The sequence below is a fragment of the Candoia aspera genome, chromosome 2, assembly GCF_035149785.1.
Source record: "Candoia aspera isolate rCanAsp1 chromosome 2, rCanAsp1.hap2, whole genome shotgun sequence".
Lineage (NCBI taxonomy): Eukaryota > Metazoa > Chordata > Lepidosauria > Squamata > Boidae > Candoia > Candoia aspera.
The window spans coordinates 256,553,353-256,581,202 of record NC_086154.1 but is presented as its reverse complement, the minus strand read 5'-3'; the positions used below and the strand labels follow the sequence as shown (position 1 = coordinate 256,581,202).

Sequence of the window (27,850 nt, the reverse complement as noted above, 5' to 3'; positions counted from 1 at the left end):
TAGGGCCAACTATGATTAATTTAACCACAGTTAGTATAACCATGGTTGACTAGTTAATGCCCATGAGTGTGGTTAGAGCTCTTCTGCTTAGTCCTGCCAGGCAGGGCCCTTCACATTTGCCCTAAAGGCCCGTCCAGCTGATACCCCACATTCTTCTCGGATCTTAATGTCCAGAGCTGTGCTCTTTCTCTTTCCCTCTAACGCGCCGTGCCAGAGATTCTCCTCCCCGTCTTCCAGATTGGCATGAACTACAACTCCCATCCTCACAGTCCACTCGGGGAATGCAGTTTGAAGGAATAGCCACCCCTGGGGAAGAGAGAAAGGAAATGGCTGGCTTTTCCCACTGGCTAACCCAGTGTTTCTCAACCTTGGACTTCAACTCCCCGGATTTCCCAGCCAGCTGGCTGGGGAATTCTGGGAGCTGAAGTCCACGGACCTTTAAGTTCCCAAGGCTGAGAAACCCTGGGCTAGACTAAAACCTGCTCCGGTGATGGGCCATTGAGGGCATATGGGAGGGCGGCAATGGCTGCAAGAGTGGCAGTGCAGCCTGGGGGCCTCACCATCCGGTTCTTCAAGGGGCTCAGAGGGTTGGAAACCTCCCTTTGGGCAATTGCCATCTTGTGCATGGAAAAAGGAGGGTGGTTTGAATGGAAACTCACAGCCAAGCGTGGATCAAACCGAAAATTTGAGGGGCACAGCCTCGACTGGGGGCCGGTCACCCTCTCAGGGAGAACCGAGCTGTGGAACTCACTGCCCCAAGACACTGCGGGTGCTGCTGACAAAAGCCGTTTGAAAGGGGATTTCGCATAACGTCGCGGCTAGCGACTTCAGCCAGCACGGTGGGTCCGGGTGACACCTAAAAAGCGATTCCTCTAAAGTCAGGAGCTTACTGTATTGTGCGGGCAAAAAAGCCAACTTCTGCCCCGCGTGTGAAGTGCTCGGAGGTAAGAAGAGAACAGGGCCGGGCTCGCGCCGGGCGTTCAGCCACAGCGTGGGTTGTCCAGTTTTGACCCTGCTAGCAGGTGCGGACCGCGCTTGGCTGCTTAGTCTGCTGGGAGCAGCGACCGGCCAACTGTGGCGTCCTCACTCCGCTGAGGGAAAGCAACCCCGGACTTCGCGTGTTGTGGGAGCGCAGCCGCCGAGCCCAGCCCGGGCGACCGGGTTCCCTTCCTGCTTCAGCTCGGCCGGGTCGCCCGTGCAGACTTTTCAGCCAGCCGCGCGGGGGCTGAAGGAAGCGCGGGGCTGCGCCCTCGGTCGGAAGCCGGCGGGCTGCAAGCGAGCGCGGCGCCGGCGAAGTTCTGTTCCGCGCGCGCGCAACTTTCTCCTCCGTCTCTTCCTTTCCGTCTCGCCTGGGCGGGCGGACCGAGAAAAACCCGGTCGCTGGAGCAGGAGAGCCGTGTGACTCTGTGGGAGCCAAGAATTCAGGAGGAATCTGCGTGCGCCTTTTCGACTGATATATTTTATCAAAAGGCGTGAGCTTTCGTGGTCGCTCCATGCATCTGATGATGCAGCTTTTGTCTTTTAATAAAAAATGCTAGTCGGAAAAGGGGCTGCCGGACTCCTGATTTTTAGTCCTTCAGGGCGCAAAAAGAGGATTGAGACTCGCGAAGCCTCTGCTGCTTTCATTATTACCGCCGCCCGCGGGCGCCAGGATGCACCTACCACGGCAAGTAGGCACCGTCAGCAGGGCGACTCCGCTGCTCTCCATGTCACCCTGGGGGGGTGGGACTCAGTCCTCAGCCCGGACTGCCCTTGACTTGCCCTGCTTAGAGAAATTAAGGGTTTCTCAAAATTGGGCTGCATCTTGCTAAACTTGGTGGATTAAAATTAAGCTTGGTTGCTTTTGCGGGGGAGCCTGTTGTGCAAACCAGATGGTATGGTTGGTTTTTGGTTCAGTGGACTATGTGAATCTGGAAATTGGGTTCAGTCAGTAACAGGCTTGGGTGGGTTATATGAATTTAGGTTTTCCATGCTTGTTTTCTCTTTTTGTTATTTTTTTCATTTCTGCATTTTGTTGTTTTCTTTTAGCCTGCCATTGGTGGTGAAAACACTCTCAAAAGTCATTAATAAAAGATTAATGTCTCCTTCAAGTCCAGCTTGACTCCTGGGGGCCACATAGACAAATCCAGGTAGTTTCCCTGGTAGCAGCACAGGTGGTCCTCGCCTACTGACCACTTGTTCTGTGACTGTTTGAAGTGACAATGGCGTTGAAAAAGGAGACTTACAGTATGACCAATCCTCAAAATTGCGGCCATTGCAGCATCCCTGAGATCACGTGGTCGTGATTCAGGGGCTTGCCAACCGGCGTGCATTTACGACAGTTGCAGTTTCCCGCAGCACATGATCACCATTTGCAGACTACCCTGCCCGCTTCCCACAAGTCAATGGGGAAGCTGGCAGGGAAGGTGGCAAGTCGCAGTCACATGACATCATGCTTAACAATCCACAGTGATTGCTTAACAGCCGCAGCCAGAACTGAAATCGTAAGTTGGTGAGCTCATGTGACATTTCACTTAACAACCGTGTTGCTTAGTGATGGAGTTGCCGGTCCCATATGCAGTTGGTAAGTGAGGACTACCTGCATACAGGTAAGTTGTTAGTGCCTTCTTGAGGAATTTTCTTCAGCTTTCTAGACTAGCTAACATCCTGAGATTGCCTGGTGGTCTTGAGTTTGTGTGTGTGTGTGTGCCTTTGAGTCAGTCTGAACTCTTGGTGACCACATGGAGAAGCCCATGTAGTTTTCTTGGCAACATTTTTGGAAGCAATTTATTATTTATTTAAAACATCTTTATTACCACCCAAATCAACTAAGGTGACTCTGGATGGCTCACCGAAAGAAAAAGCAACAAAACCTAACAAAAGGAATGCAACAGCACAATACATGCACTGACAAATAGCCACAAAAATAACATAATAGAATGGCAATCCAAAGAGCAGCAACACCATCAACCAATCAGGGATCCAGCACACCACAACCCAAAGGCCAAGGCCAGGAGAAAGAGCCAGATCTTGATGGCCTTTCTAAAGGCCAGCAGGGCCAACCATAAGTCAGGAGAAAGGTGATGGGCTGCCACCAAGAAGGGACTCCTCCTGGGTCCCCCAGGATGGCATTGTTTCAATGAAGGGTTTGGGCTTGCCTCCTCCCTCCTAGGGCTGAGAGATAGACTGGCCCAAGGTCACCGAGATGGCTTTGGGCCCAAGGCAGGACCCATAGTCTCCTGGTTTCTAGTCTGGTGCCTTTAACCACTACACCCAACTGACTCCTATCCAAGGATAATTGGGCTCAACTTGCTCAGCTTCCTGGCATGGGTAAGATCAGGCTAAGTCCATATGAAACAAGACACATTATGGCTTAAAATGTTATTGGTATCCAGACATTATAAGCAATTTGAAAGCTGTGTAGGGTTTATATATTGATTGATTGATGCATTTATATGGCCATCCAACTCAAAGTATGTAACTCTGGATGGTCAGATCCTGGGTGTTTGTGAGGAGGAGGGGGCTGAATGTGTGCAGGTCAACTTGTCTGTTGCATTGCTCTGAGGGGCAAGTTATGCTTCCCTGAATGGGAGGAGGACCCATGAGTTATCTTCATGGATGGCTTTCCTCAGATCATTGTATAAACAACCAAACCACACACCCATATGTTTGGAAAAATAATTAAATAAATAAAAACAGCAGGGAAGCAGTTTACCGGCCTGTTCACTCCAAAGAAGGATCCCAACATGATCTCAAAATTCACAATATACTTTCCAGCCACTGAAGTTTGGGGACATTTGGTTCAGTATCTCAAATTAATCCTATCTCAGACACATTATGTGAAGACCTGGTTCTAATGGTGGGAAAGGTGGAAGGAAAGAGAAGAAGAGGATGACCAGCAACAAGGTGGATGAACTGTTACAGAAGTGATGGGTGCAATGTTGGAAGAGCTGAAGGACCAGTTAGGGATAGATCGTCATGGAGAAAATCTATCTATGTAGTCGCTAAGAGTTGACACCAACTTGATGGCACATAATCAAATCAATGTTCTTGGCATTATGTCTCTTTGCTATTGATTGGGATCAGTGGTGTACTGGAATGTTTGCAAACATCTCAGTTATTGGGGAGGAATTATTTCATTTGGTTTGATTGTTTGGGCGGAAAGCTGAGGACTATGGACAGAAGGATGACCTGCTCTTGACCAGAAAAAGAGAGCTAAGGAGGTGGAAGTGGAGAGAATGAGAACTTTGAAGCTGAAGCTGGTGGTGGCAATGGGTGAATGATCCAGAGTGTTTGGAGAAAGGGAGAGTGACTCTCAGAGGCTAGATTGGTGGAGGAGGAGGGAAAAAACAGAACATAAGGAGCAGAGATTTGAGGAAACTCTTGATGAAGATGGCATAGAAAAAATCGAAGAATAGAATAAAGGGGAAAGAGAGATTCTACTAAAGAAGTAATTCTGTATTTCCAAGAGACCCTGGCAGAACTCTCCAAGGATCCTTAATGTTCTTCTTCCCCAGATTCTTTCTCTTCCACTCCCCATATCATATCTGTAAGGAATCTATCAGCTCACAGGATCCATAACATTTGATAGCTGTGAATTGTTGTTTCAGAGCTCCAGTAAGTTTTTAATACTGCTCAGAATTCAGCACCAGTTTATTGATAAAATGCAGTTCTGCCAAACAGTTAAACTGATGAAGACAGCATGAATTTTAAGGGGATCAATATTCATTTAAAAACCACTCTGAAGTATACTTTTCTGTTGTTTAATCCTATTCATCCCTTGCCAATCAATTTATAGTTGTGTTTAAAGTTGGCATTCTGATATTCTGGTCTAACTCCTTCACAGAAGACAGGATAAAACTCTGATGGAAGAGGTGCTTTCTAAAGTCAAATAAAGGCATTAATACTAGAAAAGTAATTTAGGCCGGGTAAGAACACCCATGTCGCAAATCAAGCAATGGCTTGTGAAATTCTTATTAACCTCCCATGTTAGAAGTGCGTGTTAAAGGGCTTCATTTGAATGAAAGACCGTTGGAGACTTAAGATATCTCTGAAATGTTTGTTCTGTTTACAAATACGCAATCACAGTTTATTGGAAGCAACGGACATTTTTGCAGGACACAGGAAAACCTTTAAATTCTAAACACAGTTTCCAAATAAAGACTTGAGAGATTGAAGCAATGGGTGAAATTTGGTTCTGCTCAGTTTCTATTTTTTCCAGTTTCAAATTCATCTCATCCCATAAGGATATTTTATCAAGTCCTCATGAAAAATCACATATTTTTTCTAAGCTTTTTTCCTACCTATTTTTTCCTATACTTTTGGCAATTTTTAAAAAATAATGCATTTGTTAATCACTTTCCCTGAGTGTATAAATAACATCTGGAAGAATAAAAGTATCAGCCTCCCAACCAAATGCAGACTAGTTAATACGATCATATTTCCAATAGCTACGTATGGTTGTGAAACTTGGACTCTGAGGAAGGCAGATAGGAGAAAGGGAGATGCATTTTAATTGTGGTGCTGGAGATGACTACTATGCATCTCATGGATAGCAAAAATTACCAACAAGGAAGTCCTGACGGAGTCAAACCAAAAATATCCCTGGAAGCCAAGATCACCAAACAAAAACTGTCATACTTCAGTCATGTTATGCGAGCTGACTCACTTGAAAAGACAATTAGGCTGGGATTGGTCAGTGGTAAAAGAAGAAGGGGCTGCCCTTGGACTCACTGGCTTAACACCATCAGAAGGGACACTGGAATGACTTTGATGGAACTAAAGGAAGCTGTAAGAGAGAGAAAGGCATGGAGAGCACTGACCCACAAAGTGACCAAGAGTCGGACACGACTGAATGGGTAGACAGACAGACAGCACACATTATTTTATTGGAAAGTAGCATCACACAATTCGAAGAAAGAAGTTTCCAGGTTTCAGTTCATATACAGATTTGAAAGTAGGTTTCCATTCAACAGCAAATTCAGTGAAATGGATTATTTTAATATAAATGCCATTTGGGCAACTGAAACAAAAAATTTACAAAAAAGAGAAATCAATGCCATTCCGTTCGTTTGTTTAATCTGGTTTTGCTAAGGCTGGTGCATGATTTCCTGATTCTATTTGTCCAACAGTGAAAGAACTGCATTTAATTTCTTCCCATCCTGTCTAGTCCCCAGACAAATAGGTAATTATGCTGTTCCCCCCCCCCCCATAGCATTATAAGTAGAGGCATCTGCAATGTGTGTGTGTGTCAGCAAAGTCAAGATGGTGGCCATGATTGTGCAGTTGAAGTCCCAACCTTTTTAATGTGCATTGTGGTGGATGGAGAGGGCAGGCTTTGATTACACAGTTTGAGCCACCATCTTGACTTTTTTGACTCCCCTCTCCCCCTGGACACCCCTACTTATAAGGCAATTTTAAGTGCATGTCTACTGGATTAAACAGTTTATAGTCCACTCCCCGACTGGTCTGTACTAGCTCTTAACTCATATACTAATTCTGCTTTGCTAATTAAGCAGCTGAGCACTGGCCAATCTCCCTGCCTCTCTCCCAGGATCTTCTTCCCCGGGATTCAGGCATACCCTCTTCCTTTACGGACCCTATTGATCAGAGCCACGGATCCCAGCACAGCTGGCCGGAGTGCTTTTCTTGGGAACCCTCTGGGGTTTTAAGTGCACACAGTTACTCTCAGGAGCGCCTTGTAAACAGGTTTTAATGGGGCTATTAGTGTAAAAGGACAGGAAACTTTCAAAAACAGGCGTTTAACTATTCATGAGGATGTTTAATCTGGTGCTTAATCACCACGGTTTGTTTGCACACAGCCGAGAGGGAATGGGAGCTGACAGCCAAGACTTCTCTATTAGCTCACGATAGGGACATTAATAAATGCTTTTAGACATCTGATGAATGGAGAGCATGACGAGACTGGGTTAAGGAAAAAAAAGCTGTGTTTTTCTGGAATGAATTCATAAAATAGTGACCAGGCAGGCAAGTCACAGTATTCCAAAGCAGGAAGATTTCATGCTGTGTAAAGTGCAGGACATACACCAAAAGTACGTTGTGTCACATGATTTGGTGAAACTGGACAAGGAAGTGTAGGTGGAGTGGAGCAAGATGGTTTGGGCCTAACATCAGGGAACATCACCACCCACTCAACCTGAAAGGGACTCAGTGGCACAAGAGCTATTGCAATGACAGTAGCTCCATTTATTATTTTTTATTTTAACTGTACTTCTTAAAGTTATTATTATCTGCCACCAAAAGACGTTCCATTGTAGAACATCCAATGAAGGCCATAAACACAGCTCTCCAAGGTGAGCTTCCTTGTATGACCATTAAGTTGAGGATCTGAAACAGAGGCAAGGAACCTTCTGGTGGTGGGTGGGTGGGGGAGACCCACTTAACAAATTTTGGAGGAGCAGAAGTTGCAGTGGGTGGATCTGGGCCATTTACACAGGCAGGAACAGTATTTTTGCAAAAGGCCTCCCTCCCTCCCTTCCCATGTGAAATCTCAGTTAGAATCTCCATGTGTTATCCCTCCTCAAAATGGTAAGGAGCCATGCTATTCATCTGCAGCAGTTCTCGATGAAACAGGCTCCAGAGTTGCAAAATAAGAACTCGGAGAGCTGCATGCCACTCAGATGCAACTCTGAGAGCCGCTTGCCAGTATCCTCAGTCTGAAATGATCTTGCTACTATGAGGGATTCTCTGCCTTGTGTGCAGAAGGCTCCATCCAAGTTTAGTCTCAGCTTAAAACCTCTCACCTAGAAAGGCAGAAAGAATCCAGGCTTCTTAGTGTCAGGCTGAGCACCAGGTTAGGCTTGATGGAGATTGATCTGTTCAGCTGGACTATTTTCCTTCCTTCCTGGACGGTGCTGGATCTAATGCCCAGGTGGTTTCAAAATCCAAAAAACACTGTGGCCTGCATCCAGGCAGCATGCCCAGGTGGGCTGCCTAACTTAAGAAGTTGGTGCCTGAGATGAGTTTGCTTCTTCACCATCCCTTCCCCTCTCTTACAGTTTTTGCTTTCTCATTTTGCAAGGCATGTAAAAAGCAAGGGTAGGTCTCTTATAGGCTCACGTGATAATGGTGGGCTATCATATCTGGGCTCAATAATCTGGATGGGAGCAGCCAGATGCAGAAGACTCTAACTCTTTGTGGCCAGTTGGCAGCCATACAGATTTTTGCAGCCAGAACTGATAACGTTAAGGTTTTACTCAAATGTGGATCTGGGATTTTTTTTTCCTCCATGGTTTTTTTATATCTTGGAAAATGTTGCATCTGACCACAGGAAAAAGCAGTCTTTCTACAACATGAAACATTCCCCTCTAGCCACTGGATAAAATGCATGATTTGGCTTTATACCAAGGGAAACACCCCAAATTACTACCTCCCTTTGCTAACATAATGGCCTTATGTTACTTTATTTTCTTCCTCTTCTTTAAAAGGCCCAGAGTCTCTGAGCATTACCAATGTTGAAAACGGATTGAAGGCTAATAGTTCTTGTGTTTTCAAAGTTGCAGGAAGCCACCATCCAAATATTTGCTTACTTCTTAGATTTATGTCCTGCCTGTTATTCAAAGGGGTGGGCATAGCTGTACTTGCTCCCATTTTTCCCACAACAACCCTGTGAGGTAGGCTGGGCTGAGAGAGAGTGATTGGCCCCAGCTCACTCAGGAGCTTCCATGGCTAAGGGTGAACTTGAATCCTAGATCAACCCGAGGTTGTTCAGTGGAGATATTTAGGTGCATGGATTCACACATTAGACACTGTACAGAGGTTGGACTAGATCAGTGTTTCTCAACCTTGGCTGGTTTAAGATGTGTGGACTTCATCCCAGAACTCCCCAGCCAGCATGTCTGGGTGGGGAATTCTGTGAGTTGAAGTCCACACATCTTAACCCTGCCAAGGTTGAGAATCACTGGACTAGATGGTCTGGATGATGTTCTGGAAGCTCCCTTCTAACCCTTCTATTCTTCTCAGGCATTATGGCCAAAAGGATCATGGCCCTTCTTTGTGCCCCTAACAACACCCTGATTTGCAGAAGTCAGCCAGTGAAGTTTTCTTGCAGCACGGTAACGTACTGCACAAGACCACTTGCTGTCATCTGCACACCCTGTTGCTGCTGAAGACTCAGCTCCACTGGTTGGTTGAAAAGCTGCTACTTCTAAAGGAACACAGGAACAGAAACAATACAGTGGGCTTTGGGGAAGAGGAAAAACCTCCCTGCCCCCCAGATATGCTTTCCTGATGCAAAAATAAAAATATTTTTATTTTTAGCCTTGCAAAGCAATCTGAAAGAGGTCATTCCTTCTGCAGGAGCTGAATGCTAATGTGCTTCCAGTGAGGCAGCCACATTAACAGGCTGTCTTAGCCTTGTGCATTAAGCGTTACATCCCATCTTTAAAGTCAGATTAACAGAGATTAGTGGCACCACTTAAGAGTTTAAAACACCACACTGACCCAAATCATGCACCCAAGGCTGGAGTATAGACTCTGTAAAAGGAATACAATAAGCAAGAGGTCTTCCTAATGTTGAGAAGGTGATTTCATTTATCTGTCTACATGAGAAAGCTTGCCTTACTGTCTGTCTTTAATCCCTCCTTGGGCACTTGCAGTCTTAGCTGCATTCTATCCTTCTGAACCGGCCTGATTATCTGACTGCATAAGGATCCATTTAATAATCAAAGTCATTTCCAAGTCCTTCTCCACTTGACCTAAAAAGTCCTAAAGTAGAGCACGGGTGGAGAGAAATCTTCTGGTAGATCTCTGGCTTACACATGATAGATCAGCAACAGTTTCTGATTTCCAATTGCTTAGCAGTAGCAACAACCAAATGGTCTAATAGGCATGCAGTCTGAATTATGCTGCCAAGAAAAATAAAACTTGGGCTATCAGAAATTAATTTTGGGGTATAACCTTTAATTTCAAGTGTCTGTAGTTTGCAGCATGATCCCGTTGTGGGATCCCATGGGTGTGGTGAAAGCCAGACAGATCTTGCAAACCTGTGCTTTCCCCATCTTTGCTTTGCAGAATGCTTCCTTTCGTTCCTCATCAGATTCCTGTAATCAGGCAAAGATTCTTTTTTGATCATGTTATTAATGTATTACGGCTGAGCAAAATTTCAATATGGCGTCTTGATTCAAAGTTCTTTTGATTACACCTTAATTGACTCGACCATTTGAACTGAATTGGAAAGGTAACTTGTGTTGTTGAATCAAACTGATGTCTTGGGAACAATAGGATTCAGAATATTTGTAAGTGTACAAAAGTAATATTTTACACATTGATTCAAACAACATGATTTTCCTAGTTAGTCGAAGTATGAGATCAACAATCTGAACTAATCTGAAACTGAATAATCAGATTGGAGCTCATCTGCACCTCCTTGTTTGTGCTGGATGGAAGCAGGAGAAGGAACAGACCGGAGATCTGGGTGACCACTTAAAGAAGCATGTGAAGAAGTAGGCCATGATTTAATCTTCATTATCCCATACAGCTAAGCAGAGAATAATGCTCTTAAGTGAAAAGAAAGAAGTTTCCAATTGAACGTTAAGCAAAACTTTTCAACAGGAAGAATACTTAATGACCCAGAGGGCAGTAGGATCTGTTTACTCCTGAATGTGTTTAAGCAGAGGCTGGATGACATCTGGCAGAGAAGCTTTAATTTGGATTCAAGGCCTGAGCAGGGCCTTTGATTCTGGTCCCAAAGGCCAACTCCATGAGTCTGTGATTCTTGAATACTGAACTTCAATCCCTTCAGGTTGCATAAGATCTCTTTTATTCAAATCATGTTTAATGGGCAAAATTAACAGTTCAACCATTGCTAAATTAGGGCTATTATATGCTATTTTTCTCCCTTAAACATGGCCACCACAAATTACCTGATTGAATCCTTTCCTTTTTAATGTGTCACATGGCTGATGCAGGTAAAAAGGGGTGGGGCTTCCATCACATGACCACAGCTGCCATCTTGACATTTTTGAACCTCTCCCTGCAAGGGTATCCAAGGCTGGAACAGAGACAGTAAGAATGGGATTGCCCAGCAGCACAGATAGAGGTGCTGGCTACAAGGTGGTCTAGGATTTGTGAACCAGGTTAGCAAAGATGCTTCAGGAGTACATCTCTGTAATGCTTCAATGTCATGGCTTGATTCAAATCAGCAGCTCAGGGTAGACTTGAACTTGTGTCTTCCCAATCCTAGTCCAACACCTTAACCAATATTGGCTCTCAATGACTGCATGGGGGCTGGTTTTGGTTTTGTTGACATCATCTTGACCTGCCATCACTGGTTCAATCTGAAGAGACCTCCACTCAAGGTGTCACGGCTGCCCTTACATATGCTTAGCAAATTGCCTGTTCACTCAATTACATTTTATTTAATCATCTGTAATAATAACAATTATGCCTGATGGTAGGAAATGTTCATGTCAGCTCCTAATTGCCCACTGATTAATTGCTTGTGCTGAATTGTATTACTATATAAGAATATTCAAAGAAGACAGTAAAAGATTTGAACTGGGCACAGCCCTCCATTTCAGAAGGTCATGAACAGACATGAACAGACCTTTAATTAGAGGCAACAGAATGGAAATGAACCTAAATAAGCACCAAACATGAATTTAGTAAACATCTTAGCATGATCCAGCCACAGCTAAAGGCTGTCAAGATCCCCTGATTTCAGTGGAGGAAAATGCTTCTACCAGCAATGGAGAATGCAGAAGAATGGATTAGCTCTACTGCCTAGTCAAAATGCTGAATACATCATGTGTGTTCATCAGTGATGCTGCCAAGGTTGAGGAGACTTGGTAAGATGTCCTCTAGTGGACCCACATATACTCCAAGGCATTTCATTCTCTACTTTCTATTCTTTCATTTCTCACCTTCTGGCTGTCTACCAAGCCTCAGCAACCATTTATCTGAAAAGCAAAATTCTCACAGAGTCTTCTTTAATCAGATTTATTGAAAGGGAAAGGGGTGTAAGCCAATAGAAATCTTGGCAACTGTATATATTTACCTTAGCACTCAATTTATCTTCAGATTTGTAGGACATAAATTGCTTTTCTGACCCTCTTGCTAACCATCCATCGATGCACTGGGAAATGGCTACCCGTTTTCCAAAGAAGGGAAAAATATGCAGATATTTATTTATTTATTTGCCATATTTCTTTACTGCCCATCTCGTATTACAATGACTCTGGGTTGTAATATTTTGCAAAGCAGCATCCTCTTTTTCATTTTTGCTCTTATTCTCTCTTTCTCTCCACTGCATTTTCTGTTTCTCCTCTTTCTTTACTTCTTAACATATATATGTGATGCTAAATTTGGGGCCCATCATGTGACTCATCTGGTGGTACTATTGATTATGAAATGTAGTTCTACAAACATCAGGTCTAGTAACTTAAAAAAAGATGCTAACAAACAGGTGGCAGCCTTTAAACCCATGCATAGCCTTGGCCAATGTGGCACCTTCCAGATGCAGTTCTTGGAACTGCCAGCTAGCTGCATCTTTCAGTTCTTAGAATTCTACAAATTGTTGTCCTATCACCCCTGGAAGTTTGCAAGTTGGGGAAAGATGAGATTATATCTGTATCCCAGTACAGCATTTACAATGACTGCAGAAAGTCCAAGATTCAACATCTGGTATCTCCAATTAAAGTCTCTTTAATCAATCATGTCCCTTCTAGCTGATGAAATCACTGGGATGAGATTGGCTACATGGTTTAGGCAGATGATCAATGCCTACTTGTTGGTGGGACTGTTCCCCGCTACTTAAGGAAGACAGTTGTAAGACTTTTCGTAAAGAAATCCTCCTTAAGCCCAGGAGATCTGTGTAATTACAGGCCATTCTCAACCACGGAAAAAAGTAATTGAGAACTGTTCATCCTAAATTCAACTCCAGATGCCCCTGAAGGATACTGATTATCTGGGCCCATTTCAGTTGGGTTTTCAACATATATATCAGATCAAGACTATTTTGCTCTTCTTGGTATGTGAACTACAAAAGAAACAAGGTACAATGGGGGTGGACTACTGCCCTTATAATTTGTCTGGACTTCTCAGTGGTATATTGACATCTATTATGTGAGGTGCCATTTAGAACATCTAAAGAGTATCACGAAGGGGAAGGTTGGTTCATGTGCTGTGTGAAGAACTTGTTCCTTTGATCTACTCTGCATTTTCCACCAGTCATCTTCAATTGGTGATCTTGGTTCTGGACACCTTTTTCCTTTCTGCTTTCACCACATCATGCATAACTTTACCTAAGTCTAACATGTGCAATCTTACCCTTTTTCTTCAGCCTTGCAATCTGCCCTCATAGGAGAACGGCTTCACTTCTTGGAACATCTGGGTTGTCTTTGGCTGTTTCTTTTCCAGCTCTACAACACCTTTTCTGAGGTGTTACCCTGCTCTGCTGATTAGTATAACAGCATTAATATATTGCCTGTACAAGCAATTCCCCAACATGAAATTTACTATTTTACATGCTCTGCATGCCACTTTCATGGAACTTTCCACACCTCCAGGATGCCTTTGCTGATCAGTCACTGCCATCTGGGATTCCATCAGTGTAGATCTGTAATCGGGAGACGGATGGTTGTCCCCAGTACATATTTTCACTTTTGCTTTCTGCCTTTGCCATTTGAATGTCCATCTCCCAGTCTGAAAAAAAAAAAAAACTTTGGGAACTTCCCACAGTCCCCGTTTTAACATCCTAAACCATGTAACATTTTCAGCAAACTGGGTCACCTCATAGTTCATCCCAAATTCAAATTATTTGTGAAGGTGTGCCTGCCCAAAGCAATTCTATTTAACTCTCTCCATTGCAAAAAGTGACTACTGTTGAATAACAGCTATTTTCTTTAGATTTATGACTGCTAAATTTGCACAAGGGTCCTTGGTGAAGGAATTTGGCAATTGTCTTTTGATAATGAACACTATTATTTATTCTGTTCCTGCACTAGGCAGGGGTTGGATTTGATGACCCAAAGGGCCCCTCTCAGTGTTACGATTTTATGGTTGTAGAGTATTTTTCCTCGATAATCAACCCAAAATAGGAGTTTCTTCTGCAGAAGCCATGTTGGTTCTGTTTCGGTGAGATTTATCCTTCTATTTGCATGGAATTTCCGTCTTTAACAGTACTTTCCACCAATTTAAAGGGAACAGTGAGTATGATAGGAGATGGTAGCATACAAAATTAATAACTAACAACAACAGCAATGACATTAGGATGGTCCTGGCCCTGTTGGCTTTCCGGAAGGCCTTGAAAACCTGGCTTTGTGCCCGGGCCTGGGGCCCCAAGTGTGAGAAGGGCCCCGTTTCATGGTTATGTTAACACCATGGCTTTTAGATTGCTCGACTATATTTATATTTATATTTATTTTTATGTTTTGTTATTGTTTTTATTGTTCTATATCATGAGTGTTTTTATTGTTGTTAGCTGCCCAGAGTCACTAGTTTGAGATGGGTGACAATATAAACTGAATACATAAATAATAAATAAATAAATAAATAAATAAGTGACAACCACAGGCTGGTCTCTAATTTCCTGGACTGACTCCTGGATCTCTTTTTGTAATCTGGTACAATACCGAATCCTTCTTCAATGTTTATTTTTGTTATGCAGTCAACAGTTTCATTTCTGAGTTCCTTAAGAATTTACAGATGGATACTGTGTGAATCTTGTTTCCAAGATTATTACATGTATTCATCCCTCAGATATATATTCTGTCTTGCCTGTAGAAGCTCAGAACAGCATGCAGAGCAGTCTGTCGTCCAATTTTTTTTCACTAAATGAATGGTCGTTAAGCGAGTTCTACCTGTAGAACTCACGGTCTCCTGGTTTCTAGCCTGGTGCCTTAACCACTACCCCAAATTGGCTCTCTCAAATACAGTTAAATAATTATTTAAAAATAACAAATCTGTGATATAGTAATATATGTACTTCTTTATGAGTCCATTAAGTCAATAACAGGACAAGCTAAATTTCAGTTTGAGATTTGTGAAAATAATGTGGTATTTTTCCCCATTCAAGTTCATGGACCCCCTGAAATCTATTCATAGACCCTCAAGGCATCTGGGGACCCCAGCTTAAGAACCCCTGCTTTAAAGCTTCCCTCTAAACTTAAATTAAACTTGATGGCACAATTGTTCCCAGTGTATTTGTAATGGTTTTTCTTTGTTCCAACTACCTGCTTGTATTTTCAAATTGGGAAGCCATTAACTCCCTATAAAAGATAATATCTTAAAACAATATATACACCAAAATTGTTTGGTAGGTTGCAGTTTAGATATCATATCAGTAGCAATTCTAATGCAGGAAAAAAAAAAATGAAACCCTGGCCATATGCCATTTTCACATATTTCCACTCCGCAATCCCTCAAAGCAGAAGAGACTGTGATTATCAAAGGTATCTGCTGGGTGTGGTCAAAAATGTCAAGATGGCAGTCGCAACAGTGTGATTGAAGCGCCACCTGTTTTTCCTGTGCTCCATGACCACATTAATCACAGGCATCAGGGTGTTTACAGACACCTCCCATGGTGTCTGTCCTACCTTTAATTAAGAACAAAGTGAAATAGGGAATTGATGTGCTACAAAGCAAAACACCAACCTAGCCTTATCTTGTTTATATGAATGCTTTCGGGATCCACAAAGGTCCCACTGGATGATCAAGAACATTGGGGTGGGGGGCTAGTTCACCTTCTGGTAAATGGATGTTTTGTGGCTGGCCAGCCCTACTGTTGCAGCCATTTTGTGAGAGTGCCCACTGCAGCTTCTCAAAATGCCAGATATATCCCAGCCCCAAACATTGCCTCCTGTCTTATCCTATTGCCAACAACTCGCCAAGCTGAGGCTGTGGAGAGGACCCCCCCCCCTTGCAAAGAGTGAATATAATATAATCCTTAAAAAATTGAAAATACTTGTCATCTATTTTAGCTGGGCAATCAACGTAGGAAGCAGTCTTAGGCAAAATCCTTTCACTACATTGTAATTGCTTCTATTTCAGTCCATAACAGAAGGATAAAGTTTTTAGCTGTTGTATGGAATATTGAACTCCTGGAGAAAAGATAGGATAGAGATCTAAACTCAAGCAAGTAAATGAGAAGTCCTTTAATATTTCAACTGTGAATGCTCCCTTCTCAATAAATCCCACTGTACTGAATATGGATAATTTCCTGTTAACTATGTGTAGGATTGCAAGAAAAATGTGTAGGTTTGTAGGAAAAATACTAAAAAAATACGATTATTATTTCCATTATTTCTGGCTTGTTGTCAAGCCACAACCAAATTGTCCTTTTCTCTCCCTTCTGCCTTGCATTGGTGCTGGGGAGAGAAAGTGCTGTGGATCCTCTCAATGGGCAGATGCAGGCCCACAGTCTTCCAGTGGCTGATCCCTAGTGGAATAGCAAAAGACAAGGGTTGCCTAGCTGTGAAGCCACCTACTTATCTAGTAGTGTTTAATTCATTAATTAACACTGTAAAATGCCTGGAGGAGGGAACGTGTTGATGAAGTGTTCACAAATGTTAGGATAATTTGTGCTGTTCGTAAATGCAAACAAATGGCCGGAAGGGAAAAAGAAAATGAGATTAGAAGAGAAAAGACTGTTCAGTACGGTATGTGTGTGCGTATGCTTAATAAACCGATTATAGTAATAGATGAATATTCTCTCCATCTTTTAGAACAATGGGCTGGCATTCTCCTTCTTTGCAGAACTGGGATACAAAACCCATAGGCCATATGCTCCGTTGGCCCCAGTCCCATTTTTGCACCCCGAGATTGCACCAGTATTTGTTGGTTATGCTGTCAATATTCAGTGGCACAATTGCTGATATTTTTCCCACTCAAATAAGGCCCCAAATGGATACACTGGCATCTGCATCTGTCATTGTTGCATCATGGAACTCCCAAATACATGCAACTGGGCCAAAGCATTCGTTCCATTCCCCCTGACCTTGTCACAGCCCTCAGAGCTCTGAGGATGCAACAGTTTGCGACTTTTCAGAGATGTACAAAAATTCCATCATAATTTCCTCTGGAAAGAAATTTGGCCCTTCTCATTTTGCAATATGCACATTCTCTCTGTGGGGGGAGATGGGTGGTAGTACAAATTTGAGAAATAAATAAATAAAACATCAGGAAGATTTGCATCTCAAATACGTATGTCAAACCGCAAAGGAAACATTTGCACCTACAGTTTTGTAAATTAGGATCCTTATGATACAACATGTTGCAAGCATAAAAAGTACAGTCCTAACATTCTAAAGAATGTTTAAAAATCCATTGGAAAAATATTCTGAACTAGATAAATAGGTAATTCCCTCAAACCAACCTCAGCTTCTCCTGACTTCATGGATGTGTCCTTGTTTTCTTGGCAAATATTCCACCCAGGCCCAACTGCTTGGCAATCTGGCAACAGTGGCTTGCTGTTGCCACCTTAAAAATGACCCTGAATGAGAATATTATCCTACTAATTTTTAGCAATCTTAACATACTGGGAGAAACATCAACAATCTCAGATTGCAAATGGCATCACCTTGATTGCTGAAAGCAAGGCAGATTTCAGGAATCTCTTGCTGAAGGCGAAAGAAGAGAATGCAAACACCAGTTTTTAATTTTATGTCATCAGGCAATGTCAATGCAGTGCAAGTAAGTGGAGATGAAACTGAAGTAGTAAAAGTCTTTTTCTTCCCAGGATCAGAAATTCACAGGGATTATGACTGTAGCTATGAAATAAAGAGAGATCTGCTACTTGGGAAAAAGATTATGGCAGATCTAGACAAAATGTTAAAGTTCAGAGACAGACAGCATACTAACATCGCAACAAAAATATGCATTGTCAAGGCCGTGATTTTCTCAGCTATAACATATGGCTGTGAAAGCTGGACCATCAGCAAAGCTGAACAAAGACAAAATGTCATGCTGGACAAAATTGTTGAGAATATTATAGACTTTTTCATCTATCTATCTATCTATCTATCTATCTATCTATCTATCTATCTATCTATCTATCTATCTATCTGTCTGTTTTACTGAATAATTTTACTATGTTAAAGAGATAAACACTAAACTATATAAAGACAGAGTTAAAAAAGAAAAAATAAAGAAAAAAGTGTTAAAGCAATAGAGAGAAAAAATAGAAAAAGAAAACAAAAAATTAGTTAAGGAAGCAGTTTCCGATCTTCTATGCAGCAGTTATAAACATGTTTAAAACCATTTCTCCCCTTCAAAATTATATAACATGGTTCCCTTCGCCCCATATTCTGCCCTTATTAATCATTAAATCCAGAAGTCATCAGTTCATTTTCATATATTTTCAGCAAAAAGTACATAAGGGGTTTCTAGTCTTTTATAAAAGTAGTACTGTAGTTGTTCCCTCCCTAATCAAGCAAGTCAGTTTAGCCCAGCGTTTCTCAACCAGGTTCTGTGAGAGGTCATTAGGGGTTCCCTGGGAGATCATGATTTATTTAAAAAATTATTTCAAATTCGGGCAACCTCACATGAAAGAAGTAAGTTTCATTCTTTATTTTTAGTTTAAGAACACTGTTAATGCCTATATACAGGCCTACCCATGAAACGAATAGAATAATTTTGCAACTTGTGGCCTATATTTCAGCCTGAATGTGCAGGGGTTCCCCCAGGCCTGAAAAATATTTCAAGGGTTCCTCCAGGCTCAAAAAGTTGAGAAAGGCTGATTTAGCCATTTTTGCAAATTCCATTCCCCCATTGTAGGTATTTCTACATTCTTCCATTTTTGGGTATATAATAACCTTTTTCTTTTATACAATGTTTATTGTATATTGTTTCTGAATTATTTTATATTGTAAACTGCCAAAAGCCCTTAGGGATTTGGCAGTATATAAACGGGAATAATAAAGAAATTAAAGAAATAAAGACTAGTTCTACTGTTTAAACCACTGACTTCTCCTGCCTCTTGAGCCAATACAGGCAGTCCTCACTTAATGACCACAATTCAGTTGCTAAGCATGGTCATTAAGTGAATAATGCTGTTCCCTATTGATTTTGCTTGCCAGAAGCCTCTCCTCCCAATTTTCTTCTGTGCTGTTCCTCTTCAACAGCTCCTGTAAGACCAGGTTTATTGAAGGCAAGGGGAAGGCACAGGGGAAGGTGTCATCTACTGCACAGAGGGTTCCCAGGGAAGGGGTAAAAAAATAAAAGAAGAGGGTGGCCATAACCATGAGACAGAAGCCCCACCCCTTTTATATGCATCAATACCCAAATAAAAAGGGGTGGGGCTTCAATTGCATGGTTGAGGCTGCCCTCTTGACTTTTTTGACCCCCCACCCCCATGGACACCCCTGCTATTGCAAATATCTTGAAAGTGGTTTTCTCCAATGGAAATAACAAGAACAAGTTGGAATTTCAAGGCGGGATTTCTACTTGGAAATCTTGTCATGGCTGTCGACAGATGCTGATCCTTGCTTTGCGGACAGCCGAAGCTATCAAATCATCTTGAGAGGCACTTGCATAACCAACTGTTTAAATCACTCTGATTGTTTTTACAAAAGAGTATATGAGGGCAAAAAACAAAGACAAAATGAAATCTGCCCCCGCCCCCAGCAGATAAAGTAGGCTGAGGCTTTTAAAAATGCAGGAGTTACATAGCTGATGCTTTTCTCTCCGTTAATTCTCATAAAAGGTCATTAATAATGTGCAGGTGGGAGTGGAGGGCCTGGACAGACTGGATTAGAGGGGAGGGAGCCTCAGAGTGAATGATGTATAATGCTCAAGGGTCAGTGCATTACAAAATGATGCTCTTGCATTATTTAAGGACCTTTATTTCTTGCCTAGGAAGCCCTGAACTTGCTGTGAGGACTTCCTAACTCTGCTTCATGACTCCCATGTGTTTGTCTTGGCGTCCCATAAGGAATTATGACCATGGTGGAAACCCACAGGATCCCTGGTCCAGGTTTTATTGCCGGTAGCCACTGAGGAGTCAAGAGTATTGAAGAACAAGGTCTTCTCCAGATCTCCAGATTTCAATTCAAGACAATAATTACCTTCCTTGTCATAGCCCTTTGCCATGTTCTAAATGTGCATAGGAACAATAGCAATGTTCTTCAAATGAACACAGGGCTTGTGTTTAATGGGGAGTAACTGCTCTGGCTTCATTCCCGAAAAAAGCAAGCTCCAAAATATTGATACGATCTGATGGACTGCAGAAGTTATTTCTTCCATATGCTGTGATTGACTGGACCGTTGACAGAAAGACAAGGGAGGAAAAAATACTTTGACTCAAGAGGCATGAGAGATAGAGGCTGTGGTCAGAGTTCCATGGCACATTCTCTTCCCCAAAGTCTTTTGGAATTATCCAAAGGCTGAATGAAGAAAAACTAGGCTTAGAGCTTTGGAGTAAAAGCCTACAGTCTGTCTGTCTGTCTGTCTGTCTGCTCTATCTGCAGGCTCTTGGACTCTAGTCTGAATTCTGAAGTCTGGGTGAAATTTGACTTCTGTGGCATCAGTTTTTCCAAAGGTAACATTTCCCCCAATCATGTGCATAACATGGTCAGTTAATATGTGGGTGGTAGGAACGTAGACACCAAGTCCTGTTGGCACGTACTTTTGAAATGTTCATGGAACTACAGGGGGTTGCCAAATACAGACTATAAAACATGTTTGCTGAAGATTTACTCACAATACCTCTCCAATATCTCCATCATCTGCAGAATAGCAAGTGGAACCTGTGAAAACCATGAGCAGAAACTCTTATTTGAGACATCACCGGTTAGGATGGAATAATCCCCGCAACTGAAAACAGGTTAAAATATTTATCTGTGTATACAGATCACACGTGCAAAGGAAGGTCTATAGAGGTACATATAGAATCAGTTGCTATAATTTCAACAAAAGTGCAACCCATTTTCCCCCGGTAGAGATGAACTTGAGCATCCTGGCGCTAACTCGTACCGACCAGGTTCTATAACCTGTAAACAAGGATAAAACAAGATGAGTAGATTTGGTTCAGTGCATGTGGGGGCTCAACCATGATATTAGGGCGTGGCATAAATCAAGACTTAATGTTGGTTATTTGGCCATCACACTGTATGGGAGCACAGCAATTGCAGCTTGTTAATTGGAGTTTAGGGTTAAGCATATTGTCTGAACCCAGCCAAAAGATAATTAAAATGATGTTCTGACTTTAATATCCGTATTACCTTCCATTTTTTATATTCACAATAATGACTATGGCTACTGATTTCACAGGTACTTTAATCCTCTGGCTTTTTATTAATGCATAATTTAATTCCAGTTAAGAAAATCTGCTTGACAGATCTCTTCCCTGTTCCCTTGGTCCCTGTTCAGATCATGCCAGCCAGCCTGGTTATTTAATCAGCAGTTCATCCTAAACATATAGCAACGGTCGCTGCATAATTTGACAGATGTCAAGTTGATTTTTCTTCTGAAAACAGCAGGCTTGAATCTGCAAGGGAATGAAACTGAACTGGCCGCAATAAATTCCGAGTTATTTAAGGACCGACTAAGGGTCACAGCAAATACATATAGGAACATTACTGCAGTATATATCCCCAGTCTAGGCTATCACAACATTTAGGAACAAAATAAACCAAGACAAATCCCATTCAGAAACACTGAGCGAGGCCAATAAATGTATTTTACCCTCACCATGGCTGCAGATCCAAAGACCTCTCACCCAAGGTACACAGAGAGATGTATAAATTAAATTTACTGCAGCAGTAACAGTCTCCTCCCATTCATTCCTTCAGTTTGTTCCTGAGGTTAAATTGTGAATGCCATTTCCATTCCCCTCTCTTATTTTGGGCCTCATCATACTGCTTTTTGTTCCCACTGAGTTCCTGATGTGCACCTTTCTGCATCCAACCCAAGCTTCTCACACTCATTTTTAAAGAGTTCCCTTTTAGCCTAAGGCCAGTGTTCCTCAACCTGGGCAACCTTGCTGGCTGGGGAATTCTGGGAGTTGAAGTCCACACATCTTAAAGTTGCCCAGGTTGAGGAACACTGGCCTAAGGCCTTGTTCTGACATTTAGCATCTTGAAAGAATAGGTGCATCGCACAATGAAATGTGCTTCTCATGGAGAAGTGGGATTCACCCCCAAGAGGAATCAGGGCAATTTAACTGCTGCCTGAAACAGGATTTTCTTCGTGCTTCTCCATCCTAAAACAATGGTTTCCAACTTGCCCACACTTGGCACCTAATTCACCACCCAGCATCTGCTTTGGAATTCTCTTTCTGTTATCATGTGACAGAGAGAAAGAGAGAAAGAACAGTGGTAAAGTCATGTTATTGGCACAGCAGAGTCCAAGGTTTTATAGGTACAGTACCAAACTATGAGTCAAAGGTAAATGCTTCAAAAGAGGAGGGACCCCTTGTAAAAATTGAAGTAGGAAGATCAAGTGAGAAAAGATGTTCCTCTGAGCAGAAGGTATTTACCATCTTATGCCATGGTTCGGCTTGGGACCTTTCAAACTTCACCTATTCTGCAATGAAGACCTGGTTCTGCCGTCTTGCTTGGGAGGGGGAGAGTGATAGCGCCACCTGGGGATGGCTGGCGCCATAGCACCTCTTAGTGATTGTGTTCCATCTCCACTTGGATTTTACATTTATTTTATTTATATCTTAATGGTAATTTAGATGGCTATGTTTTTAGTGTTATTTTATTGTAAACCACCCAGAGTCCCCCACTGGGTGACATAAAGTTAATAAACAAACAAACAAACAAATAAATACATGTGTGTCCCTTTGATATCTTTCCAAAAATACTTTCACTTTCCTTCCTCTCTGAAAGCGCTGGAACCTTGGAGGTCATCCAGGATGAATCAGACCAGCAGAAGTTCAGAACAGGAGAAGAAAAGCTTTCCTTTACCCAACACACAGCACTTTGTGGACATCCATTCTGGAATTTTTGGAATCCACAAAGTATGGCAACCTTTCCAATTGAGCTAGGACCACAAGTCTCACCTTTCCCACGCAGCATGGTCTGAGGGCTGCATGTAACTCCAAGCCAAATTTCATCTGGGCTTTATTATCAATTCACTCTCCCAGGGCCGCAACTGGGGGGGGGGCAAGTGGGGCATGTGCCCCGGGCGCCACGCTGGGGGGGCGCCAAAATGAGCGCTGAATCCATGTTTGCCCCAGGTGACATAGACCCTAGTTGTGGCCCTGCACTCTCCAGCCAGTGTTTGATGGGCTGGGGAATTCTGGGAGATGGCCACACATCTTAAAGTTGCTAAGGTTGAGAAACACTGGACTGGATGACCTCTTAAGATCCCTTCTGATCCTGTAATGTGGAGAGAGGCACCAAGGAACCACTGGGACCATCTGAAGAAGACCCAAGGCGGCTGTGGGATCATGCAGCGTTACCTGGTGGCATTTGTTCCTCTCATCTCTCATGATTAACTTGGCTCAGGATAAACAGCTGGGGAAAATATGAGAGAAACAGGATGTCTTTGTTGTTTAGAACCACCAAATAGATATGCTCATTGCCCTTTATTTCTCCCCCACCCCTGGCCAGCAGTCTGTGGCTTGTTAACAAACTGGTCGCCCACCCTCAGTGTTCCCCTCTCTGTTTCTATTGTGCCCAGCCCTTGAGGTTCAATCATTACAAAATGAGATTATTTTGGAAAAGGACAGTAAAGAAAATCAGGAAAAGCTGCATGTCTCTCAATCTTCAGTAGACTACTAAACCACCCCACCCCCCGAAAAAGAATGGATGGGCACGCAGCTTCTCTGTGGGTGTGTTTAATGTACTAATTTCTTTTCCATAAGATTATTTTGTAGGTGGCAAGGGAATGCAAGAAGATGGTGGTTACTGCTGCTTTATTGAATGAGGCCTGGAAAATGTTTATCCTGGGAAAATATTATCTGGGCCCACACTTCCTTCTCATTAACATCTGCTCAGATTTTTGCTTGGGGGGGTGGGGAGGACACACGGGCAGGACTGGAAATGCCTGTATTAAAGTGGTACCCTGAAATGAGTTGTATTCTTTGAGACAAGTTGCTCATCAGGATATGTCAAACCCCCCAGATTGAGGAAGAATTCCATTGCGCCTGTTTAATGAGGCACATTTTTCTCTTTTTGATCTATCTCTGAATTTTACTTACTAGCACACAGAGAATTTGGTGCGTGGTCCAAATATTCTTGCGGATTCCGATGAATCAGTGAGCAACGTTCTTTTTTTTTTTAAATATATATAGATAATTTTTATTAAAGATTTTTAAAAAGGAAGATAAAAACTAGTACAAACTAATAGAAAGGAAGAAAAAGAAAAGAAAAAGAAAAATCAAAGAGAAAGCTAAAAGTAAAAGAAAAGTAAAAGAAAAATAGAAAAGAAAGGAAAAAAAGATGCAAATAAGCAGCTTCCGATCTTCTTTACAGCAGTTATAAGTACAATCATAAGTTTACCTCTAACACTATGGGTTACAACATAACTCTCTTCTTTCTATAATCTATCCCGCCTAATCATCAAAACCATAAATCACAAGTTCATTTTTTTCTGTTTTACGCAAAAACTCCAGTCAACAATAAACGTAGATATTATCTTTCCTCTGATCAAAGAAGTCAGTTTAGCCATTTCAGCCAGTGAGCTCTGTATTCTGAGATACAGAGGCTATACTTTAGGGGGAAAAAAATTATGCTTTTATGTGAGCGTTACACCATCATCCCATTGGGTAGGGTTGATTAAGGTTTATTTTTAATTTATTTATTTTTCTTTGACATCTAAGTTGCATTAGGCCCATCCAAAGGCTTAACATGTCACCCTTCTATATTATGTTTCCCTGGGCTGACACATGACTGTCCAAAAGTCTGCTACCCAATTTCAGCCGCCCAATTTTGAGCTATCCACATAAAAAATCAGGAGAGCTTCAATTGCAACATCCTGGCTGCATTCTCAACTTTTTTGTCCACAATCTGTCGACACCTCTGAAACAGGACTTCGCCATCTTGATTTTTTTTTTTTTACTTCTCTCTGGATGTCCCTGGATCTGGGTGGGGTTGAAGGCCCAGGTGGGAGCCATGAAAAAGAGATTCAGAGATGTGGTATGAATGAGAAATACCTGGAATGGATTGTTCACAAGCAGATTCTTCACTAACAGTAACTGAACACAGAGCTTCCTGCACAATGGTCATAACGATATGACACCATCTGTTCTAGACATCCCCAGAAGTTGCCTGCCTGTATGCCTCTCTGCTGGAGACATGCATCTCTGCTGGAGATGTGGAGAAGCACATTCCCAGGGAGTGGGGAATGAACTCTGAAGAACGGCACAGCTCTAGCAAACCAAGGCTACAATTTGGGCCAAGGCATTCTGAGAAGACATCCATGTAGGCAAAGAAAGGGTTATGCTTTACCCAAGGCATAAATCAGAAGAGTAGGAACCGTCCCTGTTAAACTGGGACTATTGGGGCAGGATGAGGGTCTAGATTAATGCCCTATCAACAAGGTTGGGATGCTCACTCACGCCCTTCTCACTTGGCAGCTAGATTGCTGCAATTTGCTCTACATGGGACTGCCCATGGAAACCACTGAGAAGCTTCAGTTGGTTCAGCATGCAGCTACCTGATTAGTCATGGGCCCATCCAAAGTTGCCCATGTAATACTGCTACTTCAGGAGCTGTCCTGTCTGCCAGTCAGCTTCCAGGGGCAATTCAAGGTGCTAATAGTTACCTCTAAAGCCCTGCGTGGCTCAAATCTAGATACCTATGAGACTGTCTTCTTCTGAGTGCCCACCATGTGAGATCAGGATCAGAGAGCTTCCTAAGGGCCCCTTAGTTAAAGTATGCCATCTATGAGACCCTGGAGTAGGCTTTTCGGTGATGCCCCCACCCCCAAGAGCTTATGGGGTGTGTAGGAAAAGTCATTAATCTTTTGAAAAGCATTTGACAGCATAGAGGCTTAGCCTAGCCCCATGGGTGGTGCTGTTATGGTAAATTGGCTAAGTGATTTTTAAGGTTTTTAACTCTACGCTTTGGTGTTTTGTATGCTGTTGAGAGTCTACAGGAATTAAGTGGCATGGATGTGACAATAAACAAACAAAAAAGGCTACTTAGGATAGAACAGCGTCTCTCAACCTCAGCAACTTTAAGATGTGAGGACTTCAACCCCCAGAATTCCCTAGCCCATCTAACACTGGGCTGGGGAATTCTGGGGGTTGAAGTCCACCCATCTTAAAGTTGCTGAGGTTGACAAATATTGATGTAGAAAAAAGGAGGTGAAAGGGTTGGAAATCACAGAAGCATTACAAATTCTATTGTATTCACTGAGTACTTGTATACACTGTGGAAAAGTGGGCGGGGGCTGTATTTAACTCCATCTTTCATAAATAATGACTGATGGTGGCTGCCAGTTTGGATTTTCAATTCAATTCAAGGAAACTGATAAACTGATAAACTGATAAATCTGTATGTTGGGAGTGGGCAAATGAGGTCTTCAGTGCCTCCTAGTCTGACTATATAGACTCATAGCTTGGAGGTGGGAGAACCAGGGTCTGAAAGGCTACTAGTCCTCATGACTATATTCCACCCAGCATCAGAGTCATGACCCACACCTTACTGTAGAACACAAAGCAGAGGATCTAGTTTTATAGATATTCTACTTATCAGGACTTATTTGGGCATCTGACCTATCGGGGTAAGAACAAAATGCTGCACTAATAGGCATTTGGCTTGATTCATATGTCTCTCTTGGGCATTTTATGCCTGTTGTTCATGACAATGAGCATTTGCTTTTCTTTTTCTTGATCATTTAGCAGAGGTAGGAAGACTAGCAGGGACCAAGGTATCTTACTGAGAAGTTGGGGTGTCCACACAACCCGCATAAAAATCAGGTGAAGCTTTGATCTCACCACCGTAACTACCATCTTGACTTTTTTGACCATCCCCTGCAGACATCCCTGCTGAGAATTATCCTTGCCCATTTTGGGCCCACAAGCTTGCTTTAATCTTATCAGCAGTTCCTGGTTTGGTTCAAATCATGAACATTGTTCTGTCTTCTGCCTTTAGCCCTGGCTGTTTCTGCAGGTTAACTAGCTCCCCTTAAAAGATGTCAGACCTGTAGAAGTTAATTCAAAGCATTTGCTCATCCTCCCCTCCAAACACACACACACACATGCACACACACACAGATTCCGCCTGCCTCTGACTTTTGTTAAAGCCAAATGAAAGAATGTAATTAGCTGGTTACAATTAAAGTGACTCGACTGGATAAATTGTAATCACCCAGATAGAAGGAAGGCTTCCCTGAAGGTCTCGGACAGCACAGCTGAGCTGCCTCATTTACATAATTAAAATATACAAATGATAATGGATTTTGTACTCAATTTCCAGCGGCTGTAAATTTGAGAAACTCTGAAATTAGAAGAAGGGACCTGGGAACCTGCCTTGAGGTTACGGGGATGATGACAAGTTTTGACCGCTGGATTTTCTATCGGGAGAGTTAGCCATTGCAAAATAAATAAGTGCGGGGAGGGGGGGGAAAGGTAAGATTAGTCAGTAGTACTAGTAAATGGTTCCATGGGCAGCAAGGAAAAAAAAATTAAGATAGACTAGTGATTACTTCTGCAAATTTATGCAGCCCTATTCTCTCCCCCCCATCCCCTTTCACAAGCTCCATTCCTAACCTTAGGGGACGTTGCGTTGATGATAAGAAATTGAGAATGAATTAAACACATCAGAAAGGATGTCACCAATAGACAAACTAAAGGGAAGGAAATGAAATTAGTCATGCCATTCTAGCTTCCAGCAGAGGGGAGAGGTAGCAAAGGAAGAGGAGGGCCACGGAGGGAGCTTGGATAATCAGGCCAGAAGGCAGAGAAAGTTTTTAGTGACCAACAAATTAACATGGGATGAATGCCTATTATTTGCGGTGGTTT

At 42.5% G+C, this 27,850-nt stretch overlaps 1 protein-coding gene across 1 annotated transcript in view; it reads right to left on the bottom strand.

Moving 5' to 3' along the window:
- Positions 1 to 1,191: 1,191 nt before the first annotated feature.
- Positions 1,192 to 27,850, bottom strand: part of SMAD2 (SMAD family member 2) — a 371,138-nt gene continuing 344,479 nt past the window's right edge. Inside the window, exon 12 of the transcript XR_010067369.1 lies at positions 1,192 to 1,202. The gene's annotated coding sequence lies outside the window, so the exon portion shown is untranslated. The remainder of the gene's footprint in view (positions 1,203 to 27,850) is intronic.